At 47.8% G+C, this 12463-nt stretch overlaps 1 protein-coding gene across 1 annotated transcript in view; it reads left to right on the forward strand.

Moving 5' to 3' along the window:
• Nucleotides 1–8927: 8927 nt before the first annotated feature.
• Nucleotides 8928–12463, forward strand: part of SP6 (Sp6 transcription factor) — a 67967-nt gene continuing 64431 nt past the window's right edge. Inside the window, exon 1 of the mRNA XM_068262722.1 lies at nt 8928–9381. The gene's annotated coding sequence lies outside the window, so the exon portion shown is untranslated. The remainder of the gene's footprint in view (nt 9382–12463) is intronic.

Genomic DNA, 12463 nt, shown 5'->3' on the forward strand with positions numbered 1-12463 from the left:
GTCCGTTCCGTACAGTACTTTTCCAACATGTGCTATTTTTTTGGTCCGGCTCATCCGGCGCCCACGCACCCGGACCGGAGCCTGACTGCACCATCCGGAAACAGAAAACCAATGGGAAACGGAAGCACAGAACACACTGGCTACAAACACCTGACGTTCTACCCCACTTCCTATGCGTATTCTAGCGGCGATTTTGGATGAGGACACATGGGCAAGCCTTTTGGAGAGGAGCAGCAGTGACTTTTAACGTGCTGGAGCTGTTGGCAGTATGTCGGAGGTGAGGCCTATACAGTGGAGGACCTGATTCCACAGGTGCACCTTCTGCTGACCTCCCAGACCCCCCAATTTTTTTTTATTTCTACTCTCTTTTGCCAAACGGATCCGGATCACATCCTGATGTACACCTGATGTAACCTGGCCGGATCCGGATCGGATCCTGATCAGAACCGTACGGTTCCGATCCGGATCCGATCCGGATCCGGTCAGGTCATCCGGTCCGTTTGGCAGAGAAACGCAAGTGTGAACGGGGCCTAAACTCAGGCAAGTTTGTGTTAAGCTCTTTTATTTAAAGGGAACACCCAAGCTAGAAAAAAAAAACAAAATCCACTTACCTGGGGCTTCCTCCAGCCCCTGGCTGCCGTCTTGTGCCCTCGCCGCAGCTCAAGGGGCTGACGTCATCAGTTCTGTACTGCGCAGGCGCAGTAGTTCTGCGCCTGCGCAGTACAGACCTAATGACGTCAGCTGGACCACGTGACCCATGCCGTGGAGCGCACAGTAAGCTGACCAGGAAGCCAACCTGGTGAGGTCGGTTTCTGCAGCACAGGACACCGGGAGACCCTTGAGCTGCGGCGAGGGCACAGGACGGCAGCCAGGGGCTGGAGGAAGCCCTAGGTAAGTGGATTTTGTTTTGTTTTTTGCCAGCTTGGACCTTCCCTTTAGGCTGCTTTCACAGTGGGACATTAAATTCCCACGTTACAGCAGCCAGTAACGCAGCCCAACTCACAGCAATGAAAAATCAATGGGCTGGTTCACAGTGCCCACTTTGCGTTTGAGTATAATGCTGCACGTTAAGGCTTCTTGCACACCAAGACGTTGTGTTAGGTGCCACGTTAAGGTCGCATAACGTGCACCTAACACAACGTATGGTGCTGCAAAAGCCGACGGTAGAGTGAGCCGCGTTCGGCGGCTCGATTCCTATAATGTCTCCCAGAGTGGCGCTGATTGGCCAGCGGGACCACGTGATGCGGAGCGAGACACTCCGCATCACGTGGTCCCGCCGGCCAATCAGCTGCCGCCAGTGCAGTGAATATTAAGTAGCCATGTGCGCGGCTACTGTAGCTGGCTCTCCCCGCCTCCTCTCCGCCCCCCACTGCGCATGTGCAAACAGTCTAACGCGGCTATAGCCGCTCCAACGCCGTAGCATGCTGCACTTTGCACCGAACGTGCAGCATTACATGTAACGCAACGTGGGCTGTGTGAACAGCCCACTTGTGTTACATTGCTGTGCGTTCGGGGAGCGTTACAGGCGCACTAACGTGCGCCTGTAACGTCTTGGTGTGTAAGCAGCCTAAATGAAAGTGCAGCATGCTGTGCGTTATACTCGTATGTAGCTGTGTTAGACTGTTTGCACATGCTCAGTAATGTTTGTTTGTTTTTTAAAAAATGTGCCGCATGCGCTGTTTTCGTTCGATCCGTACGCATCACGTACGCATCAAAAGACGCATAACGCAGTGCAATGTAACATCCAACTTCAAAGCTAACATGCGTTGCGTTAGGAGGCACGTTATGCGACCTTAACGTTGCATCAAACGCAACGTCTTAGTGTGAAAGAGCCCTTAAGGCATAAAGCAGGATACAGCAAATAGGGCAGGCAACGACGACATTTAGAGAGGAGCTCCTCTCTTTATCAAGTCCACATGCCCTCTGAATATGAACCCGCACAGCAGCCTTATGGTGCCCATACATGGTACGGAACGTTCGATTTTCCCGTTTATTCGACTAAAATGATCAAATCTAAAATAAAAGTCAAAAAGAATCCTTTTTTTCAATGAAGAAAAACGAACGATTATCCCGTTTTTTCAATAAAAATCTGATCGGACATGTTGGAAAAATCTTTATATTCGATCTAATGGAATAATCGAACAAAATTATCTAATCGAAAAACATGAAAAAATTGTACCATGTATGGGCACTATTAGGCCCGGTTCACATCTGCGTTTTTTTACGGAACGTAAACTATACAAACGGAACGGATGTGAAAGGATCCAATGTTAACCTATTGGACCGTTCACATGCGTCCGTTGGTTCAGATACGTTCCATTCCCCGGACCAAAAAAATGCTACAAGCCCCAATTTTCCAGACCGTTCTACCCAGTGGAATGAAACCAGATAACAAATGCTGCTGCATTAGGGCAATGGAAAACTGAGCGTTTCTTCACACTAGTGAAGAAACGGACCGTTCCACGGGTGATGGGAGGATGTGGGGACGCGAACCTGAGCGGCGGGAGGGTGAGGGAGAGTGCAGCAGCCGGGTGGTTGGGTGAGTGAGGGTAACCGGGCCTTAAATAAATACCTAAACGCTGGCGGTAGAGGCTTCCGTCTTCTTTCACATCATGTGACTAGTCACATGACGCCCTGTGTAATCACAGTGCAAGAAGAGGAAGCCTCTGCCGCTGCCATTAAGTATGTACTTGCTGGCAAATGGAGTGAAAACCGATCCGATCCATTGGTGATCAGATCAGTTTTCACAATCCGTTTGCCAATGTGCACAGAGCCATCCAGATCCGGTGAAGCGGAGACCAGATCCGCTCACCGGATCCGTTTGGCTCATATTTTCTAATGTGAACCGAGCCTTATATAGGGGTACAATTAAAAATGGCGCGGAGTGAATAATGGCGCACCGTTCCGCCGATCATAAAACGCTATTTACTGTTTTAATGTAAATACATTAAAACGGTAAATAACTATTATAAAACATTTATTGGCAGAATGGTGCGCCATTTGCAGGGGGGCTAGTGAGGCAGCGGGGGTCGGGGGGAGATACAGCGGGCAGGACAGGCAGCGGCGGGGAGGAGGGAGTAGGATTAGCCGGAGGATGTGTGCAGAGGGATACATTACCTACGGCTTCGGTTTCCGCATGGTGATTGGCTGGATGAGGACTACTGTAAACTAACAGAAGAAGTGAAGGAGCGATCGCTGGCTGGGACTAGGTAATGTATCTGATTTACAACCATGCAGTGTCATCTGCCTATGACGCCCTCGCTCCAGTTCGCATCAAACGATCTACACCACTTCACCATGCACGGTGGTTTGACAGCTCACTAAAGGACCTAAAGAAAGAAGTGCGCAGACTAGAAAGGAAGTGGCGAAAATCTCAGAATTCAAAAGATAAACACACCCTTGTCTCTCACCGGGAAAGCTACCAAAATGCGATCACCAAGAAAAAATCCTCCTACCTATCACAGGAGATCGCAAAGGCCGCCAACAGACCAGCCCAACTATTCCGCACAGTTGATAGACTATGTAATCCATCCTGTCTAAAACCCACTATAACTCCCTCAAAGGAGCTATGTGAGAAATTTGCCTGCTACTTTGCTGACAAAGTATCTTCTATTCGGTCTCTCATTCAGTCCACAGCACCCAAGACTCATGCAACTAATGGAAATAGCTGCAAAAACAACCTAACACCCTGGACTGATTTCAAAAGTATTAGTGAGGAAGAGATCTCAGACACCCTCTGCCGTCTCCACCAGACAACCTGCGACCTGGACCCTGGACCAACTAAACATATGCTGAAATGCCCTGACCTGCTTGGTCCAGCATTTCACAAAATAGTAAATTGCTCTCTGCAAGCAGGGAGGTTTCCTACCTCTCTAAAAGAAGGAATCATCAAGCCCCTTCTCAAAAAACCTTCCATGGATCCAGATGCTATGAGCAGCTACAGACCTGTCTCCAACCTCCCCTTCTTAGGTAAAGTTATTGAAAAGGCTGTCTATCTGCAACTTGAAACCAGGCTGTCAGTAAACAACATCCTGGACCCTCTACAATCTGGCTTTAAGAAACACCACAGCTGTGAAACAGCCCTCATCCAAGTCTGCAACGATCTGCTCATGGCAAGGGACAGAGGGGAATGCTCCATCCTAATCCTGTTGGATCTCTCAGCTGCTTTTGATACAGTTGACCATGAAATCCTGCTTAACAGACTGCAGGAGTACTGTGGCATCAGTGGATCAGTCCTCCAGTGGTTCAGATCATTCCTGACTGACAGAACACAGAGAGTATCCCTAGGACCTATAATGTCCAAACCTGCACCTCTACAATTCGGAGTGCCACAAGGATCAATCCTATCCCCTCTGCTGTTTGCAATCTACATGTTGCCACTCGGTACACTTATCCAACGACATGGCCTGACGTACCACTGCTACGCCGATGACACACAGCTATACCTGTCCTTCAAACCTGGTGGAACAGACCCTACCCCAAAAATAAACTCTTGCTTAGCCGAGCTTCAGGCATGGATGAATGATAACTGGTTGAAACTGAATGCTGACAAAACTGAGGTCCTGTTTGTCCAAAGCCAGTGCTCGCCATCAAAACAGCTCTATCCTAAAGCAACACCAATCAGGATTGGGAATTCAGACATAAACAGCTCCAACCTTGTGCGCAGCCTTGGCGTACTAATCGATGGGGAATTGAGTTTCAGAAACCAAATTTCATCTGTAGTTAAATCTTCCTTCTTTCATCTGAAGAACATTGCAAAGATTAAACATCTGATTCCCCCAGAGGATCTTCAAACCCTAGTCCACGCCTTCATCACATCACGGCTGGACTACTGCAATGCCCTTTATGCTGGCCTCCCCAAAAAAGACTTGCGTCGCCTGCAATTAGTGCAGAATGCTGCTGCCAGATTGCTAACAAACCAGCCTCGCCACTGTCACATTACACTGATCCTTCGCTCACTGCACTGGCTACCAGTACAATGGAGAATACTCTTCAAGATTGGACTGCTGACATTCAAATCCCTGCACAATCTGGGCCCTGGATACATGAAGGACTTGCTGAAGCTGCACCACACCTCTCACAACCTCAGATCAGCAAGTTCTATAAACTTGGTCACTCCCAGAGTGCACCTCAAAAAATCTGGAGACAGAGCCTTCTGTCATGCTGCCCCTACTCTTTGGAACTCCCTACCACACCCAGTAAAGACAGCACCATCCCTGGAGCTATTCAAATCCAGACTGAAAAGCCACCTGTTTAGCCTGGCATTTCCAGATTTATAAAATTCTTCCCCTGTACCACGATGGTCGGAGCCATGCTTATGCGCTTTGAGTCCCACGGGAGAAAAGCGCTTTACAAATGTTATTTGTTGTTGTTGTTGTTGTTGTTGTATCCCTCTGCACACATCCTCCACCTAATCCTACTCCCTCCACCCCGCTGCCTGTCCTGCCCGCTGCATCTCCCCCCAACCCCCGCTGCCTAAATTAGTGTAAGATATAAAACGATAAATATTGTTTTATGTTCATTACTGCTCTGCCTTTTTTATACCCTTGGCGCTGTGCGCCATTTTTGCCTGTTCCGTTATATAGTGGTTGCTCCAATAGGGAGCCAATCAAAATGACCAGGACGCCCTGTTGCCAACCAATCCCATGAGAGTCAGCCTCCAAAAACACTCTTACTTGCAAGAGGACCTGATGGGGAACTACTCCTACTCAGGAGCACCAATCCCCATCAAGGAAACATACAAACGCAGACCAATGGTCAAAAAGGATCAGCCCACAGTCAAAAACGTCAGATGCATGACATATGCGTCAATTAATGCTTTGGTTGGAAACAGGGCATCCTGGTCATTTTGACTGGCCCCCTAGTGGAGCAACCACTATATAAGGGTGCTGTGAGTGTTCTTATTCAGAGGGCATGTGGACTTGATAAAGAGAGGAGCTTCTCTCAAAACATTGTCGTTACCTGCCCTATTTGCTGTATCCTGCTTTATGCCTTAAAGGAGTTATCAGGGCAAAATGTACAAAATAAGCATTACTCACCTGGGGCTTTCTTCAGCCCCTTGCAGCAGACTGCCCCACGCTGACCGCTCCGCTCCCCGCCGCTGTCCCGGTCTCCGCGCTTGGTATGTAGGTCGGCCTTACTGCGGCTGCGCAAAGCGTCGCTGTCAGTCATGGCCACGTGAGCCGCGGTGAACTGCGCAGGGGCAAAACTACTGCGCAGTTCGCTGTGGCCCACGTGGCCATGATTGACAGCGGCGCTTCGCGCAGCCGAAGGCCGGCCCTGCAGTTGGCCTGCATACGGAGCACGGAGACCAGGACAGCAGCAGGAAACAGAGGTCACAGCGTGGGACAGTCGGCTGCAAGGGGCTGCAGAAAGCCCCAGGTGAGTAAGGGCCCTTTTCCACCAGCGCGTTTGCGCTGGCTGAATTGCAAAGTCGCAAACCGCTAGCGATTTTACAATCGCTACGGTTTGCTTTTTAACATAGGAATCGTGGTAGGTCATTTCCACTACCGCGATTCGTTTTTTACCCGAACGCGAACGCGCGGCGGAGCGATATTTGCCGCGATTTTGCTATGCAGTGCATAGCATAGCAAAATCGCGGCCGCAAAACGTCGGGGAATCGCCGGTTTTGCGATTCAGCAATCGCTAGCGTTCAGCGTAAACGCTAGCGACTGCAGGTGGAAAAGGGCCCTAAAGCTTATTTTGTACATTTTGCCCTGATAACTCTTTGCCCTGATGAACAAACTTTAAGATGGTGCTGGGTCTCTTCTCTTCCCATTCCTGCTGTTCCTGGGGACAGAGGGACACTGACCTGAGCACACACTTGGATGGTTGGGTGCTGCCTGCTACTCCATTGCCTGCTTGTAGTGATCAGACACTACTGCAGCCAAATAAGATCAGCAGGGCTGCCAGGCAACTGGTATTGTTAAAAAAGGAATACATATGGCAGCCTCCATATTCTTCTCACTTCACTTTGCTTTGATTGCTAGGGGGAGTGCTCTGTGAGCAGTAGGTACTGTCACTGTCCCTTTCAACCATCTGTCTAAATTGTCCTATAGTATTAAGAGTCAGCAAACTATCAGTAAAAACACAGTATAACCGCTTCTACTGCACAAACTGGGCTGACATAACAAGCGCCCGGGCCGGTGCTATAGAGCAGCAGAGAGGCAGTCAATTCACCACCTGTCAGTTGCCCATCTAAAAAAGGTCTAAGGGCTGGGGCACACAGAGCGGCTTTCTGAGCGTTTCTGCAGCCGCTAGCGGCTGCGGATACGCTAGGGTAATGCATTTCAATGGGGGTGTGCACACCACAGCGGGAGGCATTTTGCAGAAACGAATCCTCCTGGGGTGAGGCATTTTTTGGATTGCGAAGGCGTTTCTGTATCAATGTTAAGTATAGGAAAAACGTAAACCGCTCTGAAAAACGGCAGATCAGAGAGGTTTGCTTGGCGGTTTTGTTACAGAAGCTGTTCAGTAACAGCTTTACTGTAACAATACATGAAATGTACTACACTGAAATCCGCAGCAGCAAAACGCCTCATAAAAATAAAAAAAAAGCGTTTAAAAATCTGCTAGCATTTTGCGGATCTGCTAGCGGGTTTTGGTGTGCACCGGGCCTTAGGACTAGTGCACACCAAAGCGGTTCGGCAGCGTTTTCAGATCCGATTGCGGATGTGGAAACGCTAGGGTAATGTATTTCAATGGGCTGGTGCACACCAGAGCGGGAGGCGTTTTGCAGAAATGCATACTCCTGGGCTGCTGCAGATTTTGGATTGCGGAGGCATTTATGCCTCATTGTAAAGTATAGGAAAAACGCAAACCGCTCTGAAAAATGCTACATCAGGCCTGGTGCACACCAAAAACCGCTAGCAGATCCGCAAAATGCTAGCAGATTTTGAAACGCTTTTTGTTATTTTTCTATGGCGTTTTGCTAGCGTTTTGCGGATTGTTGCAGCGGATTTCAGTATAGTACATTTCATATATTGTTACAGGGAGTAACAAAAACACCGGCAAAACCGCTCTGAACAGTTGTTTTTCAGAGCGGTTTGCGTTTTTCCTATACTTAACATTGAGGCAGAAACGCACCAGCAATCCAAAAAATGCCTCACCCCGGCATTTTTCATTTCTGCAAAACGCCTCCCGCTCTGGTGTGCACCACCCCATTGAGATACATTGACCAAGCGGATCCGCAGCCGCAAGCGGCTGCAGAAACGCTGAAAAAGCCGCTCGGTGTGCACCAGCCCTCAGAGCGGTTTGCCAGGCGTTTTTGTTACAGAAGCTGTTCAGTAACAGCTTTACTGTAACAATATCTGTAATCTGATGTACCAAAAACCGCAGCACAAAACCGCAAAACGCTTCAAAATAAGAATAAACGCAGCTAAAAAACGCTAGCGTTTTGCGGATCTGCTTATGGTTTTTGGTGTGCACCAGGCCTTTGTTCTATAAATTGTTTATTGCATCAGTTTATTTTTTCATGTACCTCAAGCATTTATCAATATGATGAACTGAATAACAGAAATATTGCACCAACAAACGCACTTAGGTTCCGATTGTCTGACAGGATTTGTTGGGCTTGGCATTGACTTGACCCGCGCAGATATATTCACTAAACCTATCCTGCTGTATTATATATTGTACATTGCATTGACTTTAATATGGGTTTTATGCCTCTTCCTTCCTGGGCACTGTGTACATCCTGCAGACTGTCGGGCGCTTATGGCTTCCTCCACTAATGTACATCTGACAAGTAATCCCCCCAAATCCCTCTTCCTTTCTTGTGTGTTTGAGCTGTCTGCCGGCTGACACACCCCTCCTTTTAACGAGTTGAACTTCACAGGGTGAAGCCATGCCAGCTGCAGCAGCTTCCTCCTCATCAGAGAGGTGAGCGGGAGGAGGAGCTGGCTGGGAGAAAGGCAGAGGTGCAGCCAGGAGAGTGGAGGTGTGAGAGAGGAGTAACTTGGATGGGAAAGCATTGCAGGCGCTGGATGTCGAAGAGAGCAGATGCTGCTGCTGGATCGGCACTCATAACACCAGCTCTTCTTCGGATGTCCTGAATAGAATTCCTACAGGTGTGTTCAGAGGACGCACTGAAGGACTCCTATGCAAGATCCAGGGACAGACCAATAGTTACATTCCCTCAGGCTGCCGCTGCGGAAGTTCACATCTGTGGACCTAAGTAAATAGATCATCATCTCATAATCTGTAAAACGCAGGGAGGTGTTATATTCATATCTCCTCTTGATGGTTTCATTCTGAACAGCTTCAACACACAGATGGACTAGTGATGCTTTTCAGAGGTCTATGATCGCGTGGAGGGTCCATCCTGCTGACCTCTCAGCATCTTCAGAATAATCTGTGCAGTGAAGTGTCTGGATTGTTAGGGTGAGTACTTAATCACTTGTGCTTTCATTTCCCTGGGAGGAGTATTTCCCTTCTGATTTATAGTGTTTTCTCGTGTATTTTTAACTTTTTTTTTTTTACGCTTGGTGGAGGTTAGGATTTACGGAACCTCGTGCAACAGCTTATTTGCATTCTGATAAGTTACTGTCAAAACCTAATGCCAGGAAAAACTTTTTACAGTTGAAAAGTGTAGCAAGGGTTTAGGACCTCCTTTGGGATTTTTATTGGTGTTCTTGCTGGAATGAGAACATTCTCCCTCTTCCTGTCTCTTTGACCTCAGCAGACCTAGCAAGAACCTTAGTGAGCTAGATAGATAGCTAGATAGATAGCATTTGTGGGGTAAATCTGTAAACTTCAATATAAAATACTAAGATTATTGAAGATGCACTTATCTCAATGAGGTAAACAGGAAAACTACACATAAATAGCAGCATGGTGTTGTAGTGGTTAGCACTCTTGCCTTGCAGCGCTGGGTCCCCGGATCGATTCCCAGCCAGGGCAACATCTGGACAGGTTTTTTTTTGTTTTGTTTTTTTATGGTCTCGCCATGTCTGCGTGGGTTTCCTCCAGGCACTCAGAGTTCCTCCCACATCCCCAAAACCTAAAGATAAGTTTATTGGCTTATACTTAAAATTCAACCTAGACTATGATACATACACAACACATACATACATATGACTATTAGGACTGTGAGCCCCTCTGAGGGACAGTTAAGTGACAAGACTATATACTCTGTACAGCGCTGTGAAAGATTTCAGCGCTATATAAATACTGAAGAATAGTATATAAAGGCAGCTGGAAGTGAGGGATATGGATGCCACTATTGTTATCTTCTATAAATGGCTAGCTGTGTGTCTGTTATGAAGATCTTTTGCCCTTGGTGTCTGAGTCACCCACATGCAACGTGTGCAGCTAGTGTCAGGGCACAACTAACACTGAGAATGGCAAGGGATGAGTGTGGGAACCAGGCAAGTAAGATGTTTAGAAAGCAAACTATCAATAATGCCATGAAAAGGGGAAAAGTAGACCAGCAGAATATAATAGCAAAAGGCATATAGGAAAATTTGGAAACTGGAAAATCCATATTTCCCCCCCCTGAGGCTAGTAGAGTCTCGCTACAGAAGTGGCCAATTTGGGATTTGTAGTTTGCTTTATTAAGATGGAAATACATTCCGGCTGGAATCTTTAAGTCTTAGGGCCCACGTGCTGGTGTAAAATTGAGCATGTATCCTTCCATCACCCCTGTGCCCTGTCTTGTCCATTCTGGCTGCTGCAGTTCACTCAAAGCACAGTATGGTTTTTCGACGGTGTGAGTACAAATATCCTCGTGTCTATTAAAGAACACCTGAAGTAAGGGGAATATGAAGGCTGATAAAGTTATTTCCTTTAATCAATGCAAATTGCCTGGCTGTCCTGCTGACCATAGACCCCCTGAACAAGCATGCACATCATGCTGTTTCTAACCCAGGTGTGACCCCATTAGCGGCATGCTTGTTTCAAGTGTGTGATTTTAGGCTAGGTTGCCAGTGGGTGGTGTGTTCCCTGTAACAGGTACGCGCCGGATCAGGAAAGTGGCGCTGCATGTTATCTATACGTTGCGTCGTATGTGTTTAATGAAAAGCATGCTTAACAGTTACATTGCATACAGTGCATTACGATGCAGCACGCCGTTATTCCACAACTTGAGTGGGGCCAAACCTCAGATTTTCGGTTCGCGAACCTTCGCGGAAAGTTCGGTTCGCCGAAAAGTTTGCGAACCGCAATAGACTTCAAGGGGGATGCGAACTTTGAAAAAAAAAAAAAAAATTATGCTGGCCACAAAAGTGATGGAAAAGATGTTTCAAGGGGTCTAACACCTGGACCCCCAGGTGGAGGAGTGGGATACATGCCAAAAGTCCCCGGGAAAAATCTGGATTTGACGCAAAGCAGCGTTTTAAGGGCAGAAATCACATTGAATGCTAAATGACAGGCCTAAAGTGCTTTAAAACATCTTGCATGTGTATACATCAATCAGGTAGTGTAATTAAGGTACTGCTTCACACTGACACACTAAACTCACCGTGTAACGCACCGCAAACAGCTGTTTGTGTAGTGACGGCCGTGTTGGACTGGTGCGCACCATGGCGAGAGTGCAGGTTTTGGTGGCTTTACAGCCCATATGGTCGCCTGGCTGATGTGGCGGGTTCACTGAACAGGTATGCAGTGGCGGGTTCACTGAACAGGTATGCAGTGGCGGGTTCACTGAACAGGTATGCAGTGGCGGGTTCACTGAACAGGTATGCAGCCAGGAACAAGCTAAGCCCAACTAATCTTTCCCTATGAGAGACAGTCTGCAGCAGCTCGCCCTACTCTCACTAACGCAGGCACACGAGTGAGCGTAATGGCCGCCGCTGCCTGCCTTTTATTAGGGGGGGGAGTGGCTCCAGGGGCTAGTGTAGCCTAATTGGCTACACTGGGCCTGCTGACTGTGATGTAGAGGGTCAAAGTTGACCCTCATGGTGCATTATGGGGCGAACCGAACTTCCGCAAAAGTTCGCCTGCGGGACGCGAACGCGAACCACTGAAGTTCGCATGGAACCGTTCGCAGGCGAACCGTTCGGCCCAACTCTATCCACAACTCACCAGCCACAATGTGAACTCCACATGTGGTGCATTGCAGATCGGCAAGCCATGTTGGTATGTGGCCATTATGCTACATGGCAATGCACCACTGTGAATCAAGCCTTAGGCACTACTGCAGCCAAATAGATCAGCAGGACTGCCATGCAGCTGGAATTGTTTAAAATAAATGTGGCAGCTACCATGCTTCTCACTCCAGGTTCCCTTTTAACCTTTGGAACTAGGGAGTTATGCACTTTGTGCTCTCAACCTCGAAAGTTGCAGCATTTCCTGGGTACCAAAGTTTGTCAGCTGTTTGGGTTAATGTTATGCATGATTTGGGGCTAGGTGTCAGGAGTAGAGGGGCTTAGAAGGTGTAATTAAAGTGAACCCGAGGTGAGTGTGCCATATTTTTTTTTTTTTTTTTTTTTTTATTTTTATTTTTTTTTTTTTTTAAGCAATACCA

Source organism: Hyperolius riggenbachi, chromosome 12 (assembly GCF_040937935.1).
Source record: "Hyperolius riggenbachi isolate aHypRig1 chromosome 12, aHypRig1.pri, whole genome shotgun sequence".
NCBI classification, from domain to species: Eukaryota; Metazoa; Chordata; class Amphibia; order Anura; family Hyperoliidae; genus Hyperolius; species Hyperolius riggenbachi.